Source organism: Dasypus novemcinctus, chromosome 3, assembly GCF_030445035.2.
Source record: "Dasypus novemcinctus isolate mDasNov1 chromosome 3, mDasNov1.1.hap2, whole genome shotgun sequence".
Classification (NCBI taxonomy): domain Eukaryota; kingdom Metazoa; phylum Chordata; class Mammalia; order Cingulata; family Dasypodidae; genus Dasypus; species Dasypus novemcinctus.
This window is the reverse complement of record NC_080675.1, coordinates 2,352,322-2,377,473: the sequence shown is the minus strand read 5'-3', so window position 1 is coordinate 2,377,473 and position 25,152 is coordinate 2,352,322. Positions and strand designations below refer to the sequence as shown.

Below are 25,152 nucleotides of genomic sequence, written 5' to 3'. Positions count from 1 at the left end.
GAGTTTAGCTCCCGCCAGTCCGAGGTGGTTCCTCTGCGAGTTTACTTCTGCAGGCAGAGACTGTGGGTTAGGAGAGGAATGGCCCAGGTGGACTCTTCCCCTTTTACTTTAACTTATATGACTGGAGTTTAACCTACCATGTTTACATATAGTAGGTTCTTTCTCTAAAAATGCTGGACTGTGACTAGCATAGGACTTAATTTTAAAGTTTTCTAAGTTTTTAAAAACTCTGAACAGAACCATTTTACTTTTTTCCCAGAATTTTATGAAGTGTAAAAATTTGAGAAATTTGTTACGTAGAAAGTAAAAGTTCCTCGAAATTTCTCTCTTCAGAGAATACCTTTCAACAGTTTGCTGTATGTTCTCACAGTATTTTATATAGACAACACATTTTGTTTATTTTAACAAAAAAAAATTATGGGGCATAATCTGTAATTTCTTTTACTTAGCAGTGCATCTTGACCATCTCTGGATGTTAGTACTCACAGATACAATACACTGATTAATGGCAACGTAATCTTCCAGGCTATGGCTCTACCATATTTTATTCCCTATCGGTGGACATTGGGGTCATTTTTAATTTTCTTGCTGTTAAAAACACATCTGCAGTGAACATTTTTTAGCATACTCTCAGCTTTTGTTAAGTGTGTTTCTCTAGGATAAATTACAAGAAGTGAAAGTCCTGGGTCAAAGGGGATAACTATTTTAAATTGTAATGAAATTGTTAAATCAGTTTTGAAAAAATATGGTACTAATTTATCTTACCAAAATGAATGAGATGGGTCATTTTTCTATGTCCTTGCTAATATTGTGTTGATAATTTTGTCTAATTGACCAAAAATGGTATTTAAAAAAAAAATCAAACTTGATTTCCCCAAACTACTTATATTGATGCTTTTTTCATGTTTTTGACATTCATATTTTATTTTTTTATGTTTCCTCTTCATATCCTTTTGCCTTTGCTTTTGTTTTTTTTCTATACTTTAGTGATTTAAGGGAGTTCTTTTTTAAATTTCTTTTTTTAAAAGAGGCTTTAGATTATATAAATGTCAAATAAAAATTAAATATAAGGGATTCCCATGTGTCCCACTCCCTCCTCCTCCTACACTTTCCCACAATAACAACATTTTTCATTAGTGTGGTACATTCATTGCAATTGATGAATCCATATTGAAGCATTGCTACTAACCACAGACTATAGTTTACATTATAATATTGCACTCTGTTCCACACAATTTTGTAAGTTATAACAAAATATACAATACTCTGTATCCATCACTGCAATGTCATGCAGGACAAATCCAGTGTCCCCAAAATGCCCCCATATTACACCCATTCTTCCCTAGCCCATCCCTCAGAACCTCTGGTGACCACTGCCTTTACATCAATGATAAGAGTTCTTCCATTGGTAGAATAATAATAAGTCTATAGTAAAATAATAATAAATCTACTTTAGTCCATTGTTCATTCCCTGGTCTTGAGGATTTGGGGTTGATGATGCCCACTCTGCTTCTAATTGAGGGGGATCTTAGATCCCATGGGGCAGATGGATGGAGCTTTCTTTTTTTTTTTTTTTTTTTTAATTTTTTATTGATTTTGTAAAAATATTACATTAAAAAGAAAAAAAATTATATGAGGTCCCATTCAACCCCACCACCCCCACCCCACCATTCCCCCCCAGCAACACTCACTCCCTTCATCATGACACATCCATTGCATTTGGTAAGTACATCTCTGGGCATCTCTGCACCTCATGGTCAGTGGTCCACATCATGGCCCACACTCTCCCACATTCCATCCAGTGGTCCCTGGGAGGATTTACAATGTCCGGTGATTGCCCCTGAAGCACCATCTAGGGCAACTCCAAGTGGATGGAGCTTTCTTGCTTGCAGCTGCAGACTCTCTTCCTTTGAATGGGCATTGTCCACCATCATCTCCTTGTTAGTTGTCATGAGTGAGTCCAGTGAACTGGAGAGTGGGTGTTGCAGCTCTGCTGAAATTCAGGGCTCAACTGTCACACGGATGGACCAAAGATTTAAGTCTCTGGGGCATTTATTTATCATGTATAGTGCTAATGATAGGTTCAAATAAAAGGGGCAAAAGAGCCATGTGTAGAGAACCTGTAAATGAGTCTAACTCTGTTATACTGGGGAACAAAAGTTCCAAAGTAAGGTCCACTGACAGGGTGCCAAATTCTTGAGCTTTCTGCCCTACTTATAGTTTCTGACTATCTCCTATTTGAGGCACTGTTTACTGTGACAGTCAATGAGATCCTGCTGAGACTTGAGTAAGCGTAACCTCTGGAATGACCTCCCAACTCACTTTGAAATCTCTTAGCCCTAAAATCTCATTGGTATTTACAGTTTACCCTTTTGGTCAAGGTCTTTTTCCAGATGCACTGCTAGTTGGAGCTTGGTTATAATCCCTCCCTCATGGGGAAGCTCATCCCCAGGAGTCATGTCCCACACTAGGGGGAAGGTAGTGCATTTATATGCTGAGTTTGTCTTAGAGAGAGGCCACATTTGAACAACAAAGAGGATTTTAGGAGGTAACTTACTTAGGCTGTAATACTAGACTAAGTTTCAGTTTCACAAGAAAAGATTCATTCATAGATACAGTCATCAATATCAAGGGCCTGCCTTAATGGTCTGTCTTCCTTCACTAGACATTGTCCTTGCACTCTGGGGATTCTTGCTGTCCTGTTAGAGAATGTAGCAGAATTTCCCAGGATGGAATTCAATATTCTTTTGGTTGTGGTGTGGCTCTCCACCCACTAAGACAATGTTCCATGAACACTTGAGCATATTCGTGTGTCTTAGAGACATGCCCCAGCGAATCCCTTCCTATGCATCCCCACATCATTGACACCCTGCACCAGTGATCCACCCCCACAATTGCTGAGACCCCTATGTGAGCAAAACCTCTCCAAAGGGAAGCAGATGTGGCTCAAGTGATAAGGCCTCCGCCTACCATATGGGAGGACCTGGGTCCAATCCCTAGGGCCTCCTGGTGAAAAAGAAGAGAAAGCGTGCCTGCGCGGCGAGCCAGTGCCTGTGTGGCGAGCTGAGTGCCTGTGCAGTGAGCCAAGTGCCCATGTGGGTGCCCACGCGGCGAGTTAAGTGCCCACATGGTGAGCCAGTGCCCACGTGTTGCCTGCATGGCAAGCCGAGTGCCTGCACGGTGAATCAGTGACCATGTGGCGAACCAGTGCCCGCACAAGTGAGTCACGCAGCAAGATGATGACACAACAAAAGAGAGACGAAGGGGAGAGTCACAGTGAAATGCAGCAGAGACCCGGAACTGAGGTGGCACAATTGACAGGGAACCTCTCTCCACATCAGAGATCCCCAGGATCAACTCCCTCCGATTCCTAGGGGAGAAAGATGAGAAGAAAAGAAAAAAAAGAGAAATAGATGTAGAAGATCACACAGTGAATGGACACAGACAGTAAAGTCAGCAGGGCAGAGGAGGGGAAGATTGATAGACAGAGTACATTTCTTAAAAAAAAAAAAAAACTCTCCAAAAATGAAGCTAGCAAAATAAGCAAATAAAATTAATAAGAAAATGAAATAATAATTTAAAAAATTACCAATAAAATACCAAAAAAACTTAAAGCAATTTGAAATAATAAAAAAAATTTTTTCAAGCATTTGGTCTTTCATCACTGGAAGATCAGTTGTCTTGTATGTACAGTGACATTTTCTTCCATATAGTCCCCCATTGTGTTATTTTTTGCATTTTACCTTCAGAGAAGCTTTAGGATACAGAAAAGTCACATAGAGGATGCAGATGATTTCCATATACCCAGTGCCCTCCCCTTTTCCCCTCTTATTAATAACATTTTACGTGTGGGTGGTACATTTGTTAAAATTGATGCACAAGTATTGAAGCATTGGTACTAACCCTGGTCAGTGGTTTACATTTTGGATTGTACACTTTTGTAGGTTTTGACACAATTTGAAGTGGCCTGTGTCCATTATTGCAAGATCATGCTGAATAATTCTAATGCCCTAAAAATGCCCTCCTTTCCATCTTTTCTATTTTTCCCTCTCTCCCCTCAACGTATGGTAATCACTGAGTTTCAATTTTTGAAGAATAAGATTCATAGTTACTTGCAGTAATATTGAGGGCTTGTCATTGGTCCGTATTCTTTTATTAGGCACTGCCTATGTTCTCAAGGAATTCTTGTCCCTCTAATTGAGAACATAGCAGGACTTCCCAGGATGGGAGTTTATTTCCTTGAATATTGTGTGGCTCTCCACCCACTGATATAACACACTATGACAAAATGAACACTTACTTATTTCATAGGCACCTGCTCCAGGTGTAACCTGTTTTAAGGGAATCCTTTATGTTTTTTGGGTAATCTCTCTATACCATGGACTTAATATTTTTTCCTAGCTTCTTTTCATTGTTTATAATATCTTTTTTGTTTTAAAGTTTTAAATTTTTATGTAGGTAAAATCTTTTTCTTTATGAAATCTGGGTTTTATCTGACTTTTGTACAATTTTTGTTAAGTTTGTACCAAGGCATTTTGTAATTTTTGTTACTATTGTGAATGGAATTTCCCCCCCATTTGTGCATTATGAATATATGGGAAAGCTTTTATAACATTTGTATATTTATGTTGTACCTGGACACCTTTTAAACTTAACTCTCATTTTGGATGTCAAAATTAAGCAAATTTGTTACTTTATTTTTTTAATTATACAGTATTTTTTTTCTCTTTTGGCGTACAGTTCTGTGAATTAAACACATGGACTTATAGCTACCACCATATTCAATACAGGACAGTCCCATCACTTCAGAAGACTCCACTGTGCTGTCCCTTTATAGTCAGTCCTCTCCCACCCATAATTCCTGGCAGCCATTTGTCTGTACATTACCCCTATAGTTTTGTCTTTTCAAGAGTGTCAAATAAATGAGCATCCTTTTGAATTATCTACCTTTTGTTCAGTGTAATACCTTTCAGGTTCATACAAGTTGTTGTATATATTGATAGTAGGTTTCTTTTCATTGCTGCATCCATTCCTTTCTATGGTTGGACCACATTTTTATCCATTCTCCTACTGAAGGACAGTTGTTGTTTCCATTGGCAATTGTGGTTCTTTCGTAAACGTTCATGTACAGATTTTTGTGTGAACATAACTTAGTTTTTCTAGGGTAGTTACACATTAGTGAGATTGCTGGGTCATATGGAAAAAAATTAAGTGAAATTTGACTAGAAAGTTGGTTTTATTACAGATGTATTACAGTAGGTAAAATTCCTAGTAGGTAAAAAGAAACTTAGAACCTCTAAATCTATTTGTCATTGTATTTTTATCACTCAGTACTATTCGCAGCCTCCTAAAAGCTGTTCTTTCTGTCATCACTTCTCTTGTCCTTTGATAAGAATGTGATTTAAAAGAAAACCCAGTGGGTTGCAGACAGTAGTCTTGGTGATTCAGGGACTTTAATTCATTCTGAGTCAGTGTAAAATCATGGATATATGTATTATGTTAACATATAAGATATTATGTGTAGAATATGTTAATATGTATTATACTATCCTTAGGTAAGAGCAGAGACATAGTAGATTACGTAGTAGAAAGAATATACATCCTGAAGGGAGTGGAAATAATCTCTATCATGTGTGTAAGTCATAGGATGTCATAAACAAAAAAGATATTCAAGAAAAGCTGTGCATTTATTGGAAGAAAGGCATTCTTACTTAGCAGGTAAATTAAAATAATGAATTTTAACAAAGGTATATACTATGTATATTGAGAGAACAGGTTCTAATCAGGTCTTTTTATAGAATGCTTGTGAGATAAGTCTAATTTAGATAAGACTTTCTCTTTGAATGATTTTTACTTTTTAGACCATGAACCAATCAGAAATAGTTATCAAAATCCTTGTTTTATATATATATAAATAAACATAAGCACAAGTTCTGTAATTCATCTGATTTAGCTCTGGGATGAAAATGCTAATTATTATCCTTATTGACATGAAACCATCTTTTCCATTCTTGCTATATGATTTGGGTTTGTCAGTTCCATCTGCTGTATTATTTTTGGCTAGCTTTTCACTAAAATCCACTAAAGATTTGGTTTCTGAAATAATTGTCTGTTTCTGTATTGTTTTTATCATGTTCTTTTAAGTTCTTCTCCCCCCCCCCCCAGTTTATTTTCATCACCTCTTAGGGTTCTTTTCCCTCACCTGAACTATAGGAGAATTCACTTGTATCACTCATTTGTTACTTAATTAAGGCTGTCATTATTGTTATCTTAGAAAAAAGAAAAATTTCCCCAAAGTAATGTGTGCATATAGCTTAAAACGGCAAATAGGGGGTTGAACTCCTGCCTACCAAATGAGAGGTCCTGGGTTTGGTTCCCGGTGCCTCCTAAAGAAGATGAGCAAGACAACTGATGCAGCAAGATGACACAACAGAGAGACACAAGAAGGAAAACACAATGAGAGAACAAAAAAGCAGGGAGTGGTGGTGGCTCAAGCCATCAGGTGCCTCCCTCCCACTTGGAAGGTCCCAAGTTTGTTCTGGTCCCTCCAAAAAGAAGATGAGCACACAGCAAACAGACACAGCAAGTGCAAACAATGGAGTGGAAGGGGAGCGGGGAGTAATGGGGGAAAGTAGTTAAATAGTACTAAAAGACTTCTACCCAAAATTAGAAGATTCTTTTCCCACCCCATTTTATCCTTTAGAGCCATTATTCAAAGGGTCTCACTTTGAATTCTTTCTGATACCCTCTCAACTATCTCCAAATTTCTAACTTTAGACATCACTGACTTCTTCTTTATAGAAGATGAGAATATAACTCTTTTATACAACTTACTTCCACGTCTGCTTTCCTTTCCTTCAGTATAATTCCATTGAAAAATTTGGTTAAACCTTGACTGTTTAATTGGATCCTGTAAATATTGTTCAATGTTGTACTAAGATCTGTTATTTTTTTATATAATTTTAAAAATTTTGTCTGGAATGAATGCAATGAGAGACATGGGGAGGAAAACAGAATGAGAGAGACAACAAGTCAGGGAGCGGAGGTGGCTCAAGTGATCAGGCACCTCCCTCCCACATCAGAGGTCCCAGGTTTGGCTCCTGGTACCTCTTAAAGAAACAAGGAAGATGAACAGACATAGCAAGTGAGAAACAGCAAGGGGGTGGGGAGAAATAAATTAATAAAATAAATCTTTAAAAAAAGAGAGAGAGAATGGGTGGTAGAAATTAAAGATAGTAAGAAATGGTACGGTAGTAAGAGGGGGATGTCAAGCCAAGGTATTTTTTAAAAGATGGGTAAATTATCAGTATGTTTATCTGCTAATGGAAATTATCTAATAGGCAAAAAGTGATACTGTGGGAAAGATACTGGAGTGAGGAGATGGGTTCAGAATAGTGGAGGCATTGACCTTAGATAGTATGGGCAAATTCTTTCATAGAAACTGAAGGAAATGAGAGTATTGGCATAGGCACAGGTGAATGGCACCACTTTATGGTGGGAACTTAGGAAAGTTCTCTTCTGATTGTGCTGGGTTTTTTTTTTTTTGTTGTTGTTGTTGTTTTGTTCCCCTACCCGCAGTAAAATGGAAAGCAAAATCATCAAGTAAGAGTGTAAGTATCAAGGAAATATGAGGTATTAGCGATCTGAGAAGGTTAAAATAACTATTCTGGTGAGCAGGAGCATGAATGGCTTAGAAAATTGTAGAATTGCCAGGCAGCCTTAAGGTCAGTGATCACTTCAAATGAGATTTGAACAGCAAGGTGTTGGTACTCTCCAGCCACATTCAGTTGCCCAGGTACAGGCACGGAGATTGCAGGGTTGACTTTAAAAACTAGTATTGGGAAACGGACTTTGGCCCAGTGGTTAGGGCGTCCGTCTACCACATGGGAGGTCCGCGGTTCAAGCCCCGGGCCTCCTTGACCCGTGTGGAGCTGGCCCATACGCAGTGCTGATGCGCTCAAGGAGTGCCGTGCCACACAGGGGTGTCCCCCGCGTAGGGGAGCCCCACGCGCAAGGAGTGCACCCATAAGGAGAGCCTCCCAGCGCGAAGGAGGGAGCAGCCTGCCGAGGAATGGCGCCGCCCACACTTCCCGTGCCACTGACGACAACAGAAGCGGACAAAGAAACAAGACGCAGCAAAAAGACACAGAAAAACAGACAACCAGGGGAGGGGAGGGGAATTAAAATAAATAAAAATAAATCTTTAAAAAAAAAACAAAAAAAAAACTAGTATTGAGGTTTTGTTACATTAGCATAGTGAAATGAGAAAGGAGCAAGAACATTGGTTTGGAATATCCAAGGGAGTGGTTATATCGATGGACTACGTTTGAAGTAGAAATTGAAGTAGAAGAGACCTTAAGGGAGAAAGACCATGAGAAGGTGGTAGGATCAAAGCATCCCAGTGAGGTCAAACAATTATTGGTTCAAATTCTTCCAAAATCAAGAAGAGAAGGGGTTACTTCCTAACTCATCCTATGAGACCATCCTTAACCTGATACCAGAGCCAGATAAAGAGAGTTCAAGAACAGAAAATTCCGAAGGAAATTACAAATCATTATCCCTTAGGAACACAGATGCACAAATCCTCAACAATGGAAAGCCGAATCCAATGGTATATTAAGATGGTTATACATCATGACCAGGTGGGCTTTATTTCAGGAACACAAGAAAGGCTCACCATAATATCAATCAATGTAATACACCACATTAATAAACCGAAGAAAAAAAACTATATGATCATTTTAGTTGGTACAGAAAAGGCATTTGACAAAATCTAATACCATTTCATGATGAAAACAGTCACAAAACCAAGAATAGAAGGGAACTTTTCATTATGATAGAGTATTTATGAAAAACCCACAGCAGATATACTCAATGGTGAAACATTGAAAGCTTTCCCACTAAGATGAGGAACAAGACAGGGATGTCTGCTATCCCGTTATTCAACCTTGTACTTGAAGTTTTAGCCAGAGCAAGCAGGCAAGAGAAAGAAAGAAAAGCCATACAAATTGGAAAGGCAGAAGACAAATTATCCCTACTTGCAGATATTAAAAGACCCAAGAATTCACAAGAAAGTTACTAGAACTAATAAACGAGTTCAGCAAAGTTGCAGGATGAAAGGAAAACACTCAGATCAGCTGGGTTCCTGTACACCAGTGATGAACAATCTAAAAAGGAAATCAAGGGAACGGACTTTGGCCCAGTGGTTAGGGTGTCCGTCTACCATATGAGAGGTCCGCGGTTCAAACCCCGGGCCTCCTTGACCCGTGTGGAGCTGGCCATGCGCAGTGCTGATGCGCGCAAGGAGTGCCGTGCCACGCAAGGGTGTCCCCCGCGTGGGGTAGCCCCACGCGCAAGGAGTGCGCACGTGAGGAAAGCCGCCCAGCGTGAAAAGAAAGAGCAGCCTGCCCAGGAATGGCGCCGCCCACACTTCCTGTGCCGCTGAGGACAACAGAAGCGGACAAAGAAACAAGACGCAGCAAATAGACACCAAGAACAGACAACCAGGGGAGGGGGGGAAATTAAATAAATAAATAAATAAATCTTTGAAAAGAAAAAATAAATAAATAAATAAAAAGGAAATCAAGGAAACAATTCCACTTACAATAGTATCTGAAAGAATAAAATTCATAAGGATAAATTTAAACGAGAGAGTAAAAGACTTGTACTCTGAAAATTACAAAACATTGCTGAAAGAAATAAAAGACCTTAATAAATAGAAAGACTTTCCATATTCATGGACTGGAAAACTTAATATTGGTAAGATGTCAATACTGCCTTAAAGCAATCTGCAAATCCAGTGCAACCCCTATAGAAATTCCAGCATTCATCTTTGCAGAAATGGAAAAGTTGATCTGCAAACTCATATGAAATTTTAAAGGGCCTGGAATAGTCAAAACAATCTTGAAAAAGAACATAGTTGGAGGACTTACACTTCCTGACTTCAAAACTTAATACAGGGAAACGGACTTTGGCCCAGTGGTTAGGGTGTCCGTCTACCATATGGGAGGTCTGCGGTTCAAACCCCGGGCCTCCTTGACCCATGTGGAGCTGGCCATGCGCAGTGCTGATGCGCGCAAGGAGTGCCGTGCCACGCAAGGGTGTCCCCCGCGTTGGGGAGCCCCATGCGCAAGGAGTGCGCCCGTGAGGAAAGCCGCCCAGCGTGAAAAGAAGGAGCAGCCTGCCGAGGAATGGCGCCGCCCACATTTCCCGAGCCGCTAACGACAACAGAAGCGGACAAAGAAACAAGACGCAGCAAATAGACACCAAGAACAGACAACCAGGGGAGGGGGGAAAATTAAATAAATAAATCTTTAAAAAACAAAAAACAAAAAAACTTAATACAGATGTGATATAGGCCTATGACCAATGGAATAGAATTGAGTGTCCAGAGGTAAATCCATACATCTTTGGCCAGTTGATTTTTGACAAAGGGTGCCAGGTCCATTCATTGGGGAAAGAATAGTCTCTTCATCAAATGGTTCTGGGACAACTGCAAAAAAAAAAAAAAAAAAAAAAAAAAGACCTCCTACTTGTCAAAATATATGAAAGTTAATTCAAAATGGGCTAACAGCCTGACTATAAGAGCTGATACCATAAAATTCTTACAGGGAAACATAGGGAAATATTTTCAGGATCTTGTAGTAGGCAGTGGATTTTTAGGTTGCATGCTCAAAGCACAAAGTACAAAAGAAAAAATAGACAAAATGGACTTCATCAAAATTAAAAGCTTTTGGGAAGCAGATTTAGCTCAACAGATAGAGCGTCCGCCTACCACATGGGAGGTCCAGGGTTCAAACCCAAGGCTCCTGACCCGTGTGGTGAGTTGGCCCATGCATAGTGCTGATGTGCGCAAGGAGTGTCGTGCCATGCAGGGGTGTTCCCTGCGTGGGGGAGCCCCATGTGCAAGGAGTGCATCCCATAAGAGCCGCCCAGCATGAAAAAAAGTGCAGCCTGCCCAGGAGTGATGCAGCAAGATGACAGAAAGAGACACAGATTCCTGGTGCCACTGACAAGAATGAAGGCAGGCACAGAAGAACACACAGTGCATGGATACAGAGAACAGACAATGTGGGGTGGGGAAGGGGAGAGATTAAAAATTTTTTTAAAAAATTTAAAAACTTTTGTTCATCAAAGGATTATATCATGGAGGTGAAAAAGACAACCTACAGAAAAGGGAGAAAATATTTGGAAACCACATATCTATGAGGGTTTATTACCCAGAATATATAAATAAGTCCAACAAAAAGGCAAACAACCCAATTAAAATATGGGCAAAAGATTTGAATAGACATTTCTCCAAAGGTATACAAACGGCTAGTAATCACATGACATGCTCAACATTAGCTGTTAAGGAAATGCAAATCAAAACCACATTTCAAGGGGAGTAGATGTGACCCAAGAACTTGAGCACCTGCCTCCTACATGGAGGGTCCTGGATTCAGTTCCTGGTGCCTCCTAAAGAAGAACAAAATAGTGGGCTGACGTGAAGGATTGTTGTGTCGAACTGTTGTGACAAGGAGACAATACGAGAGAGACAACAAGCAGAGAGTGGATGTGGCTCAAGTGACTGGGTGTCTCCCTCCCACATGGGAGGTCCCGAGTTGGGTTCCCAGTGCCTCTTAAAAAGAGGAGCAGACAGTGAGTGCAAACAATGGGGTGGGGGTGGGGTAAATAAATCTTAAAAGAAAAAAAACACCACATTTCACACTCCCTAAAATGACTTCTATTCTTTAAAAAAAGGAAAATAACAGTTGGAAAGGATGTGGAGAAATAGGAACACTTGTTCATTATTGGTGGGAGTGTAAATGGTGCAGCTGCTGTGGAAAACAGTTCGGTGATTTCTCAGAAAGTTAAATGGAATTACTGTGTGTCCTGGAAGTTCCACTCCTAGGTGTATACCCCAAAGAACAGATTACACACCAGTGCTCATTGCAGCATTATTCACAGTAGCCAAAGGAGGAAGCAACCCAAGTGTCCATCAGCAGGTAAATGGATGAACACCCAATCACTTGAGCCACATCCTCTTCCTGCTTGTTGATAAACAAAATGTGATGTATCCATACAACTGAATATTATTCAGCCATTAAAAATAAGTGCTACCTTGAAGACATCGTATTGAATGAAATAAGCTAGGCACAAAAGGACAAGTATTGTATGATTTCCCGTACACGAAATACTTAGGATAAGCAAATTAATAGAGACAGAAAACAGAATAGTGGTTACTGAGGGTGGGGGAGGGGGGAAGGGGGAAATGGGAAGTAATTACTAAATGAGTATGGGTTTTGGTTTGGGATGATGCATGTAGTCTATAAGTAGTGGCGAAAGTTACACAGTATTGTCAGTGTACTTAATGTGCTCCGTCAGCACTCAGTCTTTCAAAAAATTACTGAATTATCTTTCCTAGCCTTGTACTTTCAACTTATTGTTATGCCTTTATACCTTTTTTCCTTTACTCATCCTTCATATTTAACTGGAAATATACTGTTCTCTTTACATTTCTATATCCTGTCTCCTACATTATAGGAGGCGCTGCAGTGGGATGCAAGGATTAGGTCTTAAGCCTCATTTACCTTCAGCCGCTAACTTAAGTACTCAATAAATTTTTAAAATTTTTAAAAAGATTTATTTATTCCTGTCCCCCCCCCCATTGTTTGCACTAGCTCTCTGTTCTCTGTGTCTGTTCATTGTGTGCTCCCTGTATCTGCTTGTTGTCTTTTTTTTTTTTTTTAAGAAGTCACCGAGAACCTAACCCATAACCTCCCATGTGGGAGGGAGGTGCCCAGTCACTTAAGCCACCTCCACTCCCTGCTTGTTGCGTGTTTCATTTTGTTTCCTCATTGTGTCTCCTCATTGCGTCATCTTGTTGCATCAGTTTGTTGCACCATCCCGTCGTGTCAGGTCGCTGTCTTACTTGTGTTCTTTAGGAGGCACCTGAAACCGAACCTGGGACTTCCCATTTGTAGGCGGGTGCCCAACTGCTTGAGCCACATCCAGTTCCCTTCAGTAAGTATTTGTGGTTGATTGTGAGAATAATAAAACCATGATTCTTTATCCTAGGTATGCTAAACTTCTTGAGACTTTAGACAAATGATTATATATTTTAGCTACATTTTTTATTGTGAAATACTATGTTAAGAATTTTATAGAAAGTTTCAAGAACCTGGAGGGAAAACATCCCACAGTCATATATTATTCTGAATACTGTTTTAATTTTTGTATATTCTTCATATTCATAAGTTTGTTTCCCTATATACTTGTCATAATCTTGTATCCTGTTTTTTCCCTCAGAATTTTATCATAAGCAGTTTTCTATGTGGCCATATAATGGTTACAATTATCCATTTGTTGTTGTGTGCCATTCCATTAATTAGAATAACAGATCTCAAACTTTCTTGACTAAATTCCTCTAAGCTTTTTAAAATTGAGACCTCCCCAAAAGCCTTTGTTTATATGGGTTATGTCTGTTAATATTTACTGTATTAGAAATTTTTCTAAAAGATTTATTTATTTCTCTCCCCTCCCCTCCCCCCCCACCCCGGTTGTCTGTTCTCTCTGTCTGTTTGCTGCATCTTCTTTCTCCACTTCTGCTGTTGTCAGCGGCACGGGAATCTGTGTTTCTTTTTGCTTGTGTGATCACTTCTCCATGTGTGTGGCGCCATTCTTAGGCAGGCTGCACTTCCTTTCGTGCTGGGCGGCTCTCCTTAGGGGCACACTCCTTGCACGTGGGGCTCCCCTATTGGGGGACACCCCTGCGTGGCACGGCACTCCTTGCACGCATCAGTGCTGTGCATGGGCCAGCTCCACACGGGTCAAGGAGGCCCAGGGTTTGAACTGCGGACCTCCCATGTGGTAGACAGACGCCCTAACTGCTGGGCCAAGTTCGCTGCCCCTGTATTAGAAATTAAAACTAAGAAATTTAAAAGATATATTAATTCATTTTAAATTATGATAAACCTATTATATGTTGATACAAGAATTAATATTTTTATGGGAAAAAAAACTTTTCCCAAAAAATTGTTCAGAAGAGTGACATGGTTTTAATTTTTTTATAAATCTGGCTCAATAGAAGTTAACTGGATTCTCACAAACCATCCAGATTGATTTGTTGTACTGTTTTAATTGAAGTATATTAAGAAATTCTGGGAAGCAGATGTGGCTCAAGTGATTGGGCTCCCGTTTACGGTATGGGAGGTTCAGGGTTCATTTTCTGGGGCCTCCTGGTGAAGGCAAGGTGGCTGAGCAGAAAGCTGGCCCACGTGGCAAGCTGATGCAGCAAGATGATGCAACAAAAAGAGACACAGAGGAGAGACGGTAAGAGACACAGCAGGCAGCGGACTTGGCCAAGTGGTTAGGGCTTCCGTCTACCACATGGGAGGTCTGTGGTTCAAACCCCAGGCCTCCTTGACCCGTGTGGAGCTGGCCCATGCACAGTGCTGATGCGTGCAAGATGTGCCGTGCCACGCAGGGGTGCCTCCGCGTAGGGGAGCCCCACGTGCAAGGAGTGCACCCCGTAAGGAGAGCCACCCAGCGCGAAAGAAAGTGCAGCCTGCCCAGGAATGGTTCTACACACATGGAGAGCTCACACAGCAAGATGATGCAACAAAAAGAAACACAGATTCCCGTGCCACTGACAACAACAGAAGCGGACAAAGAAGACGCAGCAAATAGACACAGAGAAAAGACAACAAGGGTGGGGAGGGGGAAGGGGAGAGAAATAAATAAAATAAATAAATCTTTAAACCTTTAAAAAAAAAATTTCAGGGCAGTGGACTTGGCCCAGTGGTTAGGGCGTCTGTCTACCACATAGGAGGTCCGTGATTCAAACCCCGGGCCTCCTTGATCCGTGTGGAGCTGGCCCATGTGCAATGCTGATGCATGCAGGGAGTGCTGTGCCATGCAGGGGTGTGCCCCGCATAGGGGAACCCCACGCTCAAGGAGTGCGCCCCATAAGGAGAGCCACCCAGCGCGAAAGAAAGTGCAGCCTGCCTAAGAATGGCACCGCACACACGGAGAAGTGACACAACAAGATGACACAACAAAAAGAAACACAGATTCCCGTGCCACTGACAACAGCAGAAGCGGACAAAGAAGACGCAGCAAATAGACACAGAGAACAGACTACTGGGGTGGGGGGGGAGGGGAGAGAATAAATAAATAAATCTTTGAAAATAAATAAAACTCAAAGGGCAGAGAATAAAAATGCCTCACTATGACCTATATTTAGAAAAAAAAAAAAACAGAAACGGCAGACCAGGGAGCTGAGGTGGTACAAGAAACTGAGCACCTCTCTCCCACTCTGAAAGGTCCCAGGATTCGTTCCTGGTGCTTCCTAAAGAGAAGACAAGCAGACACAGAAGAACACACAGCAAATGGACACAGGAGCAGACGGGTGGAGAGGGGAATACATAAATGGATAAGTCTAAAAAAAAATCTGACCTCACACTGTTATATAGCTAGAAAAGGGAGGAGTATTTTAATACCAGTTGATTGGAGGTATTCTTTGATACTATACCAAATCTTGATGAATAGTGTTTTTTTTTAATTGAGGGGAAAGGGTTGGTTGATTGAATTTTTCTTTAAAACCAATTACAATGGCTGACAGAAAGCAAGTTAGTTGCCAAAACTACTTGCTTCAATTGGAATAACAGATACAGCTAAAAATCATAAAAATGATAAGCATGCTATTATTACAATCTTAGAGATGGAGTATTTATGGTTAATGTGCAGAAAGGGGGGGAAAAACACATAAACCTAATTCCTATGGATTAAAATTCATGTAATTACAGTTGTGAACACTTTGTCATTCCTGTTTATTTGGGGTTTTTTGGTACCATAAAATTTGCCACTTGAGCCATGTGTATGTGTACAATTCAGTGGCGTTAATTACATCTAAATTTTATACATCACCACCATCCATTACCAGAAAGTTTTTCCTCACTCCAAACAGAAGCTTTCTACCCTGTTGCCTCTCCCCCAGCCCCTGGTAATGTGTAATCTACTTTATCTACGAATTGCCTTATTCTAGATATTTCATATAAGTGGAATCATACACTATTTTTCCTTCCATGTTTGGCTTATTTTTTTTAATGTTTCAAGGTTCTTCCATGTGGTAGCATGTCTCATAACTCTGTTGTTTCTTATGGCCAAATAATATGTCATTGTGTACGTGTACCACGTTTTGTTCATCCGTTCATCTTTTGGTAGACAGATGGTTTCTACCTTTTGGCTATTGTGAGTAAATGCTGCAGTGAACATTGGTGTACAAGGAGCTGGTTGATTCCCTGCTTTCACTTCTTTTGGGCATATACCTAGAATTGCCAGGTCATGCGGTAAATCCATGGTTAACTTTCGGAGGAACTGCCAAAGTGTTTTCCACAGTGGCTGCACCATTTTACATGCGCAGCCATAATGCACAAAGATTTGGATATCTTCACCTCATCAACACTTATTTTCCCCTTCTCTTCCCTCTCCTTACCCCTCCCCCCTCCCCCCACCCCCTTCACCCCCCTTCCCTTCCCACATCCCTTCCCTTCTTGTTGGTTTTCAGGACAATAATGCATCAAATACAGGATTCCTATATATCACTCTATTGTTTACAAATTAGCATTGGTGTGGAACATTTGTTACACTTGATGATAGCACATTTTTAAAAAAAGATTTATTTATTCCCCCTCCTTGGTTGTGCTCAGTGTTTGCTCTCTGTGTCCATTCGCTCTGTGCTCTCTGTGTCTGCTTGTCTTCTCTTTAGGAGGCACCGGGAACCAAACCTGGGACCTCCCATGTGGGAGAGAGGCGCTCAATCTCTTGAGCCACCTCTGCTCCCTGCTTTGTTGTCTCTCTCATTGTGTTTCTTCTTTTGTCATCTTGTTGCATCAGCTCACTGTCTTACTCATCTTCTCCAGGTGGCAAGGGAATTGAACCCAGGACCTCCCATGTAGTAGGCGGGAGCTCAATTGCTTGAGCCACATCCACTTGCCAATAGGACATTTTAAAGTTAAGTCCATGGTTTAATCATTATCAAAACATTACCATCTTTCTGAATAGTAACCCTGTTTATTTTAAGCCTTAACTTGCCGTTTCCTATCCACATGCCAGCCTCTGATAATGTATATTCTAGATTCTGACTCTTTGAATTTGCTTATTCTCATTATTTCAAGTCAGCGAGCTTATACAACATTTGTCTTTTGTGTCTGACTGATTTCACTCAACACGTTATCTTCAAGATTCATGCATGTTGTTGCATATATCAGGACATCAGTCATTTTTATGGTTGAATAATAGTCCATTTTATGTATATCCCACCTTTTGTTTATCCATTCGTCAGTTGATGGACACTTGGGTTGCTTTTATCGATATTTTGCAATTGTGAATAATGCTGTGAACATTGGTGTGCAAATGTCTGTTTGAGTCCCTGCTTTCCATTCTTTCGAGTGTGTGCCTTCTGTAGAGGTTGCTGGGTCATATGGTAATTCAATACTTAACTTTCTGAGGAATTGTCAAACTATCTTCCACAGCAGCTGCACCATTTTACATTACTACCAGCCATGAATGAATGTTCCTATTTCTCCACGTCCTCTTCAACACTTATTTTTCATGTTTTTTTTTTCTCTTTGAAGCCATTCTAATGGGTATGAAAAGGTGTCTCATTATGGTCTAATTGTGGCATTTTTCTGATGACTAAGGATGATTGAGCATCTTTTCATGTGCTTTTTTTTTCTTGAATAGTTTATTCTTAGAAAATAGCTAGATGCCTAGTAACATTTAACTTTTTTTTTAACATTACCTGGAGATTTTTTTTTTTAAAGATTTATTTTATTTATTTCTCTCTTCTCCCCCCGCCCCAGTTGTCTGCTCTCCGTGTCCATTTGCTGCATATTCTTTGTCCGCTTCTGTTGTTGTCAGCAGCATGGGAATCTGTGTTTCTTTTGTTGCCTCATCTTGTTGTGTCAGCTCTCCATGTGTGTGGCACCATTCTTGGGCAGGCTGCACTTTCTTTCGCGCGGGGCAGCTCTCCTTACAGGGCGCACTCCTTGCACGTGGGGCTCCCCTACACAGAGGGCACCCCTGTGTGGCAGGGCACTCCTTGTGCGCATCAGCACTGCTCATGGGCCAGATCCACATGGGTCAAGGAGGTCCGGGATTTGAATTGCGGACCTCCCATTTGGTAGGTGGACGCCCTAACCACTGGGCCAAGTCCACTTCCCAACCTGGAGATGTTTTAAAGCTAAGAAATACCATTCAATTTAGAAATCCTAATTAAGATAAGAGGGGAGAGGTAGGCAAGGAAAATGGGAAGCTGGTTTCTCATCATACACATCAAAATAAAATTGATTAAAGAGCTAAACAAAATATAAGAGCAAAAGCTAGAAGAAAATGTAGGTGAATGTTAACTGATGTAGAGTTTTCTAAGCTTAAACACAGTAGAAGGAACCATGTAGAAAAAGATTGGACTACTTAAGATTAAGTTCTTACATATTAAAACAGCATAAAATCTAAAGGCAAACCACAGACTGGGAAAATATTTTCAGCCTAGGCTACAGATGCAGTTAATTTTTTAAAAATTAATTTATATCACTCATACATAAACAATAAGTGTATAATAATAGTTGTGAACTTACAAAACAAACATATATGACATCATACAGGACTCTCATAATTCGCCCTACCACCAATAACTTGCATTGTTAAACCTTTTTATCTAATGAATAAAGAGCATTGTCAAAATATTAAGTGTATAGTATAAGTTGTGAACTTATCAAAGCAAACATGCATAACATCATACAGGGGTCCCATACATCAAACTTCCACCAACACCTTGCATTGTGGTGAGACATTTGTTACAAATTATGAAAGAATATTGTCAAATGTTTACTACTAATCATAGTCCTTACCTTACATTTGGTGTATTTTTCCCCCAACCCACCTTATTATTATTTTTTAAATATACTTTTTATGACAGAAGATGTAAACTTATAAAACAATCATGCACATGTGCAGAATTCCCAAACAACGTCCATCTATCAACACACCACACTGTGGTGGAACATTTATTACAGATAAAATAATAGCATCTGATTGTTACCATGTCCATACGGTATATTTGGCACATGCTCTCCATACTGTCCCATTATCAACACAGTACATCTTTGGAATAGATGCAATCATATTACATTATTACTGCTAACCATAGCCCATAGGTCACTCCAATTGTATTTTTCCCATGCTTCTCCACATTCCCATCACCCTGCAGTAGTGATATACATTTGTTCTAGCTCCCAAAGGACACTTTTGCATCTGTACCATCAGCCACAATTCTCATCGACCTCTTGGTTTACTGTGCTATTCATTTCCTAGATTATTCTCTAGCATTCTGTCAGTTGGCATTTACATCCCTAGACTACCATTTTCAGCCACATCCCCATTTATAAACTAGCTGTTACTCGTTATTTGTTACCATCTTCTCTATACATTTCCACATTTTTACAGTAAAGCTAATTAAAAGTTCTACGTACATTAAACATCAGTAGTCCATCTTAGTCCTCCTCTTATCTCCTTTAAAAATCCACCTCATACCACCAGGTCTTGAAGATAATTTCCTACAATTTCTTCCGGAAGTTTTATGGTTCTTTTATTTTTAGGTTTTTGACCCATTTTGAGTTAATTTTTGGATAAGGTATGGGATAGGGGTCCTCTTTCCTTCTTTTGGCTTTGGCTATCCAGTACTTTTCAGCACCATTTGTTGAATGGACTATTCTGCCTGAGCTATGTGGGTTTGACTGGCTAGTCAAAATCACTTGACTGTACACGTGAGGATCTGTCTCTGAACCATAAATTTGGTCCCATTGGTCTAAGTGTCTGTCTTTATGCCATTACCATGCTGTTTTTACCACTATAGCTAGGTAATATGATGTTAAGTCTGGAAATGAGGGTTCGCTCTTCCTTTTTACAATGTTTCTGGCTATTCAAGACCCTTACTCTTTCAAATAAAAATTTTTTTAAAGATTTATTTATTTATTTATTTCTCTCCCCTTCTCCCCCCAACCCAGTTGTCTGTTTTCTGTGTCTATTTGCTGCGTTGTCTTTGTCGGCTTCTGTTGTTGTCAGCGGCACGGGAATCTGTGTTTCTTTTTGTTGCGTCATCTTGCTGTGTCAGCTCTCCGTGTGTGCGGCGCCATTCTTAGGCAGGCTGCACTTTCTTTTGTGCTGGGCGGCTCTCCTTACGGGGCGCAGTCCTTGCGCGTGGGGCTCCCCTATGCAGGGGACACTCCTGTGTGGCACGGTACTCCTTGAGCGCATCAGCACTGCGCATGGGCCAGCTCCACACTGGTCAGGGTGCCCCAGGGTTTGAACCGCCGACCTCCGATGTGTTAGACGGATGCCCTAACCACTGGGCCAAGTCTGCCACCTCAAATAAATTTGATGATCATGTTTTTAATTTTTTTTTTTTAATGCTGGTGGAATTTTTATCAAGATTGTATTTAATCTCTATTATCAATTTGAATAGAATTGACATCTTAATGATATTTAGTCTTCCAATCCATGAGCATGGAATGTTTTTCCAGTTATTTAGGCCTTTATGACTTCCTTTAACATTGAGTTGCAATTTTCTGAATACAAGTGCTGTACATTGTTGGTTAAGTTTATTCCTGACTATTTGTGTTTTATCTGTCATATTTTATTTTTACCACTCTTTTGACACTTTTAGTTACTTTCATTGATATAATCTTCATTTCTAGATTCTCTTCCAGGCCTTTCTCTCTTGTCTTTTCTTTTCAGCTCTAGCATACCCTTTAGTATTTCCTGAAAATCTGGTCTCTTGCTTAGAAATTTTCTCAGTTTCTGTTTATCTGTGAATATTCTAATTTCGCCCTCATTTTTGAAAGACTGTCTTGCTGGATGTAAGATTCCTGGTTGGAAGTTTTTCTCTTATAGTATCTTAAATATAATCAGACCACTGTCTTCTTGCCTCCATGGTTTCTCGTGAGAAATCAGCACTTAATCCTATTGGGTATCCCTTATATGTTCTGCATTGCTTTTCTCTTGCTGTCCTCAGAACTCTCTCTTTGTCTTTGGCATTTGACATTCTGATGAGCATGTGTCTCACAGTTGGTCTATTCTGATTTTTTTGGATGGGAGTACGTTGTGCTTCTTGGACATGGATATCTATGTCCTTCAATAAGGTTAGGAAATTTTCTACCATAAATTCTTCAAGGGGAGTGTACTTGGCCCAGTGGTTAGGGCATCTACCTACCACATGTGAGGTCCGCGGTTCAAACCCCAGGCCTCCTTGACCCGTGTGGAGCTGGCCCATGCGCAGTGCTGATGTGTGCAAGGAGAGTGCCGTGCCACGCAGGAGTGTCCCCCGTGTAGGGGAGCCCCACACACAAGGAGTGCGCCCCGTAAGGAGAGCCGCTCAGTGCGAAAGAAAGTGCAGCCTGCCCAGGAATGATGCCGCACACACGGAGAGCTGACGCAACAAGATGACGCAACAAAAAGAAACACAGATTCCCATGCCACTGACAACAACAGAAGCGGACAAAGAAGACGCAGCAAATAGACACAGAGAACAGACATCTGGGGGGGCAGGAAAAAATAAAAATAAATCTTAAAAAAAAAAATCTGTGGGAGATTGAGGATTTTTAGAGGACATTTTTTGTAAGCATTATAATGAAACGGAGAGCTGTCTCTTTTTTAAAAGAAGCAGTTTAATTATTGCTGATGTTTTTCCTTAATGGATACATGAAAAAGGGTATTAGAAAAAACATGGGCTTTCCTCATATGTCTGATGATTTTTTATTCTCTATCTACTTAAGAGTGGAGCACTAAAAAGAAAGTTGAGAGCTTCCTGTACATGAGGGTGGATGGAGGGTGGCGGCTGTGCCCATCTTGGCTCATGGTGCTTGGGAGAGGTGGCTGTCCTGCTGGGGCCTTCCAATGCAGGGCAGCGTTACTTCTTTCCCTGGTCACTTAGGTTTTTCCTGAACTGTGCCCTGCTGTGTGTGCCACTAGGTCTTCCTCAGACTTTCCTCTCCCAGAAATGGCTTGAAGTCATTGTCCACTAAGGTACTCTCCCATTCTCTTTGCCATTGTTTGTCATTCTTTATTTTTAAATTGGCTGTCAGGTGGGAGAGGAGATAAATACAGGCAATCAGTCTGCCATCTTTCACCAAATTATAAAAACTTCTTTTTATTCAAGTTATATATTACACAGATTAAAGAGTTAAGGCTTGTTACAAAAAACAGCAATTCCCTGGACCCACCCATTTCCTAATCTCCCAATTCTTTCAGTTGTTTACTTTCATATCTTTAATAACATGCTTATATTCTTACTTACTTTTCAGTTTTAGGCATCATGTATTGACCTTTTCAAGTTCTCATTACTGAATCACAACATACATGCAGAAAATATGTCCAAATTGTAAGTGTAGAGCTTGAGCTTGGTGAATTAACCACAACCAGAGCAAAAAACACACTATGACCAGCACCCTAGAAGGTCTCTTATGCCCCTTCCTTACCACTTCACCATCCCTTTTCCCCAAGGCGACCACAGTCCTGCCTTCAGCACCATACATTTTAGTTTTGCCTGTTTTTATTGTGAAGACCCTAATAGTGGACTCCTATATGTTATTTTGTGTCTGTCTTTTATTCTCTTTCATGCTTGTGACATTCTTTCATGCTGTAAGTTTTATTTTGTAGCCAACTGTTTTAATTCTTCAGCTTGGTCTCCCTTCTTCAAGGCTGCTGTGTCCCCTTAAGGGACTTGGGGTCTTTTTTTTACCTTCTCTTTTAGTGGTTGTGGGTGCTTTACCACCTGTGAGGTGCAGGATGTTAGAATCTTTCGTCCAGTAATGAATCAACAGGAAGAGGAAGATAAGAATTTTTCTCCACTGGTTGGTTGTTAAGAGTTGGTTGGGACCTTTCTGTTGAAGCATGATGGGAGCAATCCTTCTTGGGTATGGGTTGTCTTTATCCCAATTCTGTAATTTGCTGGCATCAGGTGAATAGATAGAATTTCCCAGAACTGTGCATAGCAAAATAAGTGGCAAGGACACTCCTCTTTCCTAGCGAACCCTCTTAGCTTTTGCTGTGTGTTGTTCCTCCACCCACCCACCTTCAACTCTGCAACCATAGAAAAGAGTGAGTGGTCTTCCCTCCAGTCTCCACCTTTCCAAGGTTTTAAATAGTTAATGCTCTGCAACTTCCTCCTCTCTTGGTAACCTCAAGGTCTGAGCTATATCTGAACTCTCCTCCCTGCTCCACTCTGAGCCAGGGTTATTTTGGTTGTTGAGTGATCCCAGAAAGGAGCTGGGAGGAAGAGAGGATTAGGATCTTCCCCCTCAGGCTTTATTGCCCACACACAGTCACATTAAATGATGTTTCACTCTGGGACTCTGGGGACACTGGCTTTTGATGGAATGACTGTTTTCTACAGTTAAACTAAATGCTGTACATTTTGAGCTCCTACTTAGGCTTCAGAAAATTAATTTTTTTTGGCTTTGGAATAATTATTTTAACCACATTGGTGTCTTAAAACACCAGAAACCCTGTCTCTTCAGGGTCCTAGCCCCATCTCTAGTACTGTATGTGCTTGGGTACTGATTATTAGTGTTCAAGGCTACAGTTCAACTCAGTAAACATTAGTTTGAGCATTTGTGATGGGCCAGGTAGTGTGCTAGGGTTATGAAAAAATGAGTAAGATGTCTTCTCCCCAACTAAGAGATGGAGTGGGTAGGCAGACTTTGGCATATTCCAGCAGCCAGTATTTTCTCTAGTTTTGTTTACTCTAGCTTCTGTTGAGACTTAGGTTTTCCAAATAGAGAGTTCAAATTCTGACTCTGCTTTTTCATCCACTCTTTTCTCCTCCTCCCCCCATTCTGTTTTGCTTCCTTCCCCTCAACAAGAGGTGTGTTTGCTTCCACTCCAGAATCACTTATTTGCTGCAGTCAATGGAAGTTAATAGATTCTTAGGAAATAGTTATCTTTATTGGGGAGAGGCAGGTTTTACACCAAGTTAAGCAGGTGGTGGTTGGTTTTTTTAAAATAGTGTTAATATGCTTAGTGTAGTAGTTTTCGGGGTATGGTACTAGAACCCCTGGACACACCTGTTCAGGATAATCTGCAAAGTCAAACTGTTTTTGTGATATTATTAAGACACAATTAGCTTTTTTCACTCACTTTCACAAGTGTAGAGTTTTCTAGTATCTCAGTGTCTGTCTGACATGTGATAGCACAATAGATTGAATGCAGAAGCACATAAGAAATTTCATAAAAATATGTTAACTTACAATGGGCTAATTGTTATTTTGAAATGGACTTTTAAATGCATACTTTATAATTTCTCAGTTTTTGTTTCTAATATAGTAGCCATCTATATATATAACCCACATAACCAAAAGTTCTTTGGGGTCTTCAGTGATTTTTAAGAATATAAATGGGACCAAATAAATTGAGAGCCCTTGGCATAGAGAATATGAGAGTTTTCCCCAGGCTTTGGTAGAGAACCTTCCTCCAGTGGCACATCTTACTGGGTTTGTGTTGTGCAAGATGCACAGTAGGAGACATTACCTGACCAGTCTCACTGGGTGGGTTCATTGTGGTATTGGACCTCAGGTGCAAAGTTGAGTTAATTTATATTCCTCAGTTCATGGCAAAGCATCGCTCTTAATTTTTGTTCCCTTTCATCCCTGATCTTCACTCGCAATCCTTACCGCATTCTGGACACTAATAGTTCCTAGAAATACCTGTATACCTTATGTGACAGTAGCAAACCAATCAGGTGAGGATGCCAGTACAAGGCTAACTGACTTTTTCTTTCTTTTTTAAAAAATAAGAAATGCATATAAATAGAAGCTATAACTTTGTCTTCCTACGTCCTCGTGTATTATATACTGCCTGGAGGGACACTCATACCTTTCTGAACAACTACTGCACTAGGTGCCTATTTGTTGGTCCATGCAATATTTCACTTGGTTAGTCCACAGATTGGTCTCGTACTAGTCCCTTTTCCTTCTTCAACCTTGTAAAGGGCTTCACTAGTTTCTTAAAACAGAATGTTTTTAAAGTTTTCAGATTCAGTATCAAATTATTTGCTCAATTATCAAGTTTCCTACTCTGTGTAAGACACTCTAGGAGGCATTCTGGGCTGGATAA

At 40.3% G+C, this 25,152-nt stretch overlaps 1 protein-coding gene across 8 annotated transcripts in view; it reads left to right on the top strand.

Annotated features, from left to right (window-relative positions):
- The window catches only part of MARK3 (microtubule affinity regulating kinase 3), a 116,016-nt gene that overhangs the window by 28,928 nt on the left and 61,936 nt on the right, over positions 1-25,152 (top strand). The window lies entirely within an intron of this gene.